We start from the raw sequence: 7013 nt of genomic DNA on the forward strand, positions 1-7013 counted from the left end.
CGCAAGGGTTGGAGGCTTCCCCGCCGAGTCAATGGCGAATTCCATATAGCTCATGGAATTTCAGAGTTGTAGCGCAGAAGTAAAACAAAGAGTGTCACAGAGTTCAGATGATTTTACAGAGTCTTTCGAAAATGCCCATGAGATTTCTTACTATATGATATGTTTATGAACTGTTTTAAATTGCTCTCATATATGTTGAATATAAATTATTATTTTGGATTTGCTCTGTGTACCGGTACATCTATATTGACCCCCTACCTCCCAGGTTCGGAGGCTCAGTCCAAGGATCCGGCTAATCATTAGAGTATTCCAGAGAGAAGTGATCCGTTTAGTGGTGAGCCTTCTTTGTTCCAGAAGGCCTGTTATTTCGTATTATGTTATTCTGTTGGTTTGGTCTACTGGGGGCCTGGTCCCAGTTTTCAGAACAATTTGAGGTGTAGTAGAGATTTTACAGACTAAGTCAGATCTTATTTAGATGTTTTGACTTGTAACTTTCATTGTCATATCTTGAAACTTAGAGTTAATGACCATGTTTCAGTATCAGATTGTATTTTCACATATTCTCTTATTGTATGAATGTTGTGCATAACTACCAGATAGATTAGGACGTTTGGGCCTTCATGGTTCGGGATGTCCATCACGGCCAGACCTCAGTTCGTGTCGTGACAAACTTGGTATTAAAGCACGGTTCATGGTCCCAGGGTGTCTGTGAAATCGCGTCGGGTAGAATCTTATTTATGGGTGTGTAGCGCGCCACACTTATAAGTAGGAGACTACTAGGCGTTTAGGAATGTTTCTCTTCTTTGTGGTTTAGTTTGTGTTTCAGAGTCTGAGTTGTCCCCTAATCGATGATCTCTTGTGTTTCAGAAAAACAATCATGCCTCTCCGTCATACTATCGATCAGAATACACCGACAGATGAGGTTGTCCCACTCATGGGATGAGGACCCAAAATAAAGCTCAGACTTTGGAGATTGATGCTACTCCGGGAGTCCCATCTAATCAGACTAGCCCACCTAGGGCACCCATAGCTCCACGGACGGAGACTAACCACACTCAGCCTCGCGAGAAAGAGGTATCTAATGTAGAATTCAGACAGTCCATTCACATGCTTACCCAGTTGGTAGCCACACAGAATCAATGGTTGAAAGATATTGGGTCTGCTTCTGGTACGTTTGAGGCTACAAGAGTGGGCCAGTTCATGAGGATGAACCCGCCCAAGTTTACTGGTACTAAGGTAGAAGAGGATCCACGGGAGTTTGTGGACGAGATGGAGAAGATATTTAAGGTGATGCATATAGATGAGGTAGAAGGGGTTGAGTTAGCGGCTTACCTGCTCAAGGATGTAGTGAACCAATGGTATAACGAGTGGGAAGATTCAAAGAGTGAGCATGCTGAGCCTACAATTTGGGCCGAGTTCGTGGAAGCCTTCCTTGATCAATTCTTTCCGCTCGAGCTGAGGGAGGCTAAAGCCGAAGAGTTTATAAATCTAAAGCAGGGTAAGATGAGTGTCCAGGAGTACACTCTTGAGGTTCAACCAACTAGCCCGTTATGCTCCAAAGATGACTAGTAACATGAGAGCCCGAATGAGGAAATTTGCATCCGTCCTTTCAGATGACTTAGTGCTTGAATGACAGGGAGCAATGTTGAACCAGGACATAGATTTTGCCAGGCTATCAGTCCACATGTAGCAAGTTAAGGAAAAGAAAAAGAAAATCGCTGAATCTATAGAAAAGAATAGACAGGCAAAGAGATCCAAAACAGCAAACCGGATCTACAGTCAGCAGCAGAGTGGGAATTGGAGTAACAAATGGCAGAAGAAGAAGAATTGGGGTAATACGCAGTCTGCAGCCAGTGCCCTGGTGACCAGACCCCCAGCCGAACAATGCACTCAGGATTTTCAGTATAGGTAGGGGCCGAGGATGCAGGGTTCACAGTCTCAAAAAGTATAGCTCAGACCTCTCGGACATACTCGTGCTGTGAGAAATATGGGAGAAATCATCCAGAGAGATGTCAGTTTGGCGCTATGGTATGTTATTCGTGCGGCTAGCCAGGCCATATCCATAGAGACTGTCCGGTAGCAAAAGGTAATGTTGGTGGAGCCAAGTCATAAGTTAATTCTTCTGCACCACCACCTCCTCAAAAGGGTGCCACTTTAGCCGCCGGAAATGGTCGCAACCGGTTGTACGCCTTGACCAACCGCTAAGAGGCAGAGGCCTCACTGGATGTAGTTACTGGTACGCTGCAAATCTTTTCCCATGATATTTATGTGTTACTTGATCCCGGGTCTACCCTGTCTTATGTGACCCCTTATGTGGTTGTTGGTTTTGGGTTTGAGCCCGATGTAATTACCGAACCTTTTTCTGTTTCCACTTTGGTGGGAGACTCTGTTGTGGCTAGGAGGGTGTATAAAAATTGTGTGGTGACTGTTTGTGAGCAGAATACTGTGGCAGACCTTGTAGACTTAGACATGGTTGATTTTGATGCTATCTTAGGGATGGATTGGCTTCATTCATGCTATGCCACGCTAAATTGTAGAACCCGAAAAGTTACTTTCTCTTTCCCGAATGAACTAGTAATAGAATGGGAGGGACATTCTTTAGCACCTAGAGGGAAGTTCATCTCTTATCTCAGAGCCCGTAAACTCATTTCTAAGGGCTGTTTGTATCATCTTATTCGGGTTAAAGATTCAAATACCAAAAGCCCTTCTCTTCAGTCCGTCCCTGTGGTGAATGATTTCCCAGCAGTTTTTCCAGATAATCTCCCAGGAATACCACCTGATAGGGAGATATATTTTGGTATTAATTTGTTGCCAGATACCCGTCCCATCTCTATTTCGCCATATAAAATGGCTCCTGCAGAGTTGAAAGCGTTGAAAGAGCAGCTAGCAGATCTTCTAGATAAAGGATTTATCCGTCCTAGTGTTTCTCCCTGAGGTGCACCTATACTTTTCGTGCGAAAGAAAGATGGATCCCTGCGTAAGTGTATAGATTACCGTCAGCTGAATAAGGTCACTGTTAAAAATAAATATCCTCTTCCTAGAATTGATGATCTTTTTGACTAGCTAAAGGGTGCAAATTATTTTTCAAAAATAGACCTTCGTTCGGGATACCATCAGTTGAAGGTTAGAGAGTTAGACATTCCCAAAACAGCTTTCTGAACCCGATACGGTCATTATGAATTCTTAGTCATGTCCTTTGGGTTGACTAACGCCCCTGCGGCTTTCATGGACCTTATGAATAGGGTGTTCCATCAGTTTCTAGATCTGTTTGTTATAGTTTTCATTGATGATATTCTGATTTATTCCAAGAGTGAGGAGGACCATGCCAATCACCTCTGAATCATCCTTTAGACTCTCAAAGATCATGAGTTATATGCGAAATTTTCCAAATGCAAATTCTAGCTTAATGCTATTTCTTTCTTGGGGCATATCGTGTCTAGTGACGGGATTAAAGTTGATCCCCAGAAGATTGAGGCAGTGAGAAAATGGCCCAGACCCATGACTCCAACCGATATTCGAAGCTTTTTGGGTTTGGCAGGATATTATAGAAGATTTGTAGAGAGTTTTTCTTCCATAGCTGCACCACTTACTAAGTTGACTCAGAAAAAGGTAAAGTTCGTGTGGTCTGACTCCTGTGAGAATAGTTTTGAGAAGTTAAAAGATAAGTTGACAACTGCTCCTATTTTGACTCTTTCGAAAGGTACGGAAGGGTTTGTTGTGTACTGTGATGCATCCCGTGTGGGACTTGGGTGTGTACTTATGCAGCATGGTAAAGTGGTGGCTTATGCGTCTAGGCAGTTAAAAGTGCATGAGCGAAATTACCCCACCCATGACTTGGAGTTAGCGGTTGTGGTGTTTGCACTCAAAATCTGGCGGCATTATCTCTATGGGGTACATGTTGATATATTTACTGACCACAAGAGTTTGCAGTACGTTTTCTCTCAAAAAGAATTGAATCACAGGCAACGACGTTGGTTGGAGCTTTTAAAGGATTATGACATGGGCCTCCACTACTATCCAAGCAAGGCATATGTAGTAGCCGACGCCCTCAGTAGGTTATCTATGGGCAGCTTTTCGCATGTTAAAAAAGGGAAGAGGGATATGGTGAAGGATATTCACCGACTTACAAATCTAGGAGTACGAGTCTTGGATTCCGAAGATGGAGAAGTGGTTGTTCATGAGGTAGCTAAATCTTCCCTTTGTACTGAAGTTAAAGAGAAGCAGGTTGAAGATGCCATCTTGATGTAGGTCAAGAAGGATGTGGGTCAACAGAAGGTGATGTATTTTAAAATTGGTGGTGATTGGATTCTGAGATATCAGGGTAGACTATGTGTGCCAGATGTAGTGGGTTACGAAAGAGGATCCTTGATGAAGCTCATACTTCGAGGTATGTCGTTCATCCAGGCTCTACTAAGATGTATCATGATCTGAAAGCTATTTACTGGTGGAATAATATGAAGCGTGATGTGGCTAATTTTGTTGCCAAGTGTCTAAATTGTCAACAAGTGAAAGTAGAGCATATAAGGCCAGGTGGTACTTCCCAAGAGATAGCCTTGACTTTGTGGAAATGGGAGATGATCAATATGGACTTCATCACAGGACTTTCGAGGTCCCGAAGCCAGTACGATTCAATTTGGGTGATTGTTGATCGATTGACCAAGTCAGCCCACTTTCTGCCCATCAGAACTAACTATTCAAGAGATGACTATGCCAAGCTGTACATTGAAGAGATAGTTCGTTTGCATGGAGCACCTGTATCCATCATATCTGACTGAGGTATGGAATTCTCTTTGCAGTTTTGGAGGTCTTTTCAGAGGGGTTTAGGTACCCAAGTGAACCTAAGTACAGCATTCCACCCTTAAACTGATGGGTAAGCTGAGCGCACCATTCACACTCTTGAGGATATGTTAAGGGCCTGCATAATTGACTTCAAGGAGATTTGGGTGGATCACTTGCCATTGATAGGGTTCGCATATAATAACAATTACCATGCCAGTATTAAGATGGCTTCTTTTGAGGCATTGTATGAAAGAAGATATAGGTCGCCAATAGGGTGGTATGAAGTGGGTGAGACTCAGTTGTTTGGGCCTGATCTTGTTCATCAGGCAATGGAGGACGTGAAAATTATTAGAGAATGACTTAAGACAGCCTAGAGTCGACATAAGTCCTACGCCGATGTTAGGAGAAGAGACTTAGAGTTTGAGGTTGGTGATTGGGTGTATCTCAAAGTTTCTCCTATGAAAGGAGTCATGCCTTTCGAGAAGATAGGTAAGCTGAGTCCTCGCTATATAGGGCCATACCAGATCTTGAGATAGATAGAGGAAGTTGCTTATGAGGTAGAGTTGCCTGCAAGTTTGGGCTCTGTTCATTCGGTATTTCACATATCCATGCTGAAGAAATGTATTGGAGACCATTCCCTAGTGTTTCCTGTAGAGAAGATCAAGGTGAAAGACTCATTAGCATATGAACAGGAACCTATTACAATCTTAGATCGCCAAGTTTGGAAGTTGAGGAGCAAAGAGATAGTGTCAGTTAAAGTGTTGTGGAGAAATCAGAAAGTTGAGGAAGCAACTTGGGAATTCGAAAATAACATGAGAGATAGATACCCAGATTTGTTTGATCCGGTGGATGACAAAATGGAAGGTACAATCCTTGTCTTATTCTTTTATGGCCTTGGTATACATTAAATCGTGTTTGCCTGTGTTCCGCGTTATCATTCGGGGAAAATGATCCGAGGGAGGGATAATGTAACACCCCGCAAAAATCGTTCATGCGTTAGCTCGTGGTAATATGCTCTTAGAGTTAAATGACTAGAATTGTGTCAAAGAAACTTAGTCTCATTTTTGACTTCCAAAGTGAGTAAAGTTTAAACCATATGTAATTTCCCTAATTTTGATTTTTTGTCATGTGAAAAATTGAATGAGCTTTCCGTCGATATAAGATTCGCCCAAATTCGATACCCGAGCAAAAAGTTATGGCTAATTTAAGTTTTAGTCGTAAAACACCGTCATTTTGGTGTTTGGCGCATCGCGGAGGGGGCCTATTTAGAAATTGTCAAATTCCAGTAGTGTAGCGCGATTATGGCATGTCGCGCTGAAGTTTCAGGTCCTAAACAGTGGGACAACACGATGGCTCCGCGTCGCGGTGACCTTAAGAATCCCATTCGTCAATTTCCAGTGAGCCACCGCGATTATGGCGCATCGCGGTGGCCCATGAAATCGGGCTTCCAGTTATATTTTTATTCCATCTCATTAAGGGTATTGGGTATTTTTCATCCCCTTATCAGCCTAAATACGAGATTTAATCCCAAAGATACCAGAATACATTCACAATCATCCAAATTACTCAAGAACACTCTCTAGGGTTTCAAACTAAAAACCTAAATAGCTCAAGATTTAACCGTAGATTTTCAAGATTGATTGAAGATTTGGAATCCCCAAATCGTAGGCTTCAAAATCATCCATCAAATTTCTAAATTGAGGTATGTGGGGTTTATCCTTAAAATGCATGGGCTTGTTGAAACACTTAATTATGATTTAAAGATTATAAAACATGAATTTGTAAAAGGGATTTGAAATCCATGATTTTTATTATGCTTTATGCATGTTATTGATATTGTTGTTTTAGCCTTTAGGCCTCATCCCCTTAAATTAATTTACAAGCATATGTATATGTATGAAATTAAAATTTAAGATTTGTTTGAGAGCACAGATTATGAAGTCTCTCTCTTGTGATAAATTCAAGTTTATGATCTTATTGTGAATGATTTGAAATGCATGATTTATGGTTTTGAAACTAGTTTTCTCAATACCTTAGTGTTTGAGCATAATTTAGAGATGATAAGAGGGAGCTTCTTGAGATAATTACACCCTTTTTTTTAAATGAGAAAGAGTTGCATGTGATTGAGAAATTTGACATGACCACTTTGTATTATTGAAATGCTTGACAAAGAGAGTACCTTGCATTTGTTTACATGAGGTTTGAGAAAGAGTTTCTTTGAATTGATTTATTGA

Source organism: Capsicum annuum, chromosome 4 (genome assembly GCF_002878395.1).
Source record: "Capsicum annuum cultivar UCD-10X-F1 chromosome 4, UCD10Xv1.1, whole genome shotgun sequence".
In the NCBI taxonomy this organism is placed as follows: domain Eukaryota; kingdom Viridiplantae; phylum Streptophyta; class Magnoliopsida; order Solanales; family Solanaceae; genus Capsicum; species Capsicum annuum.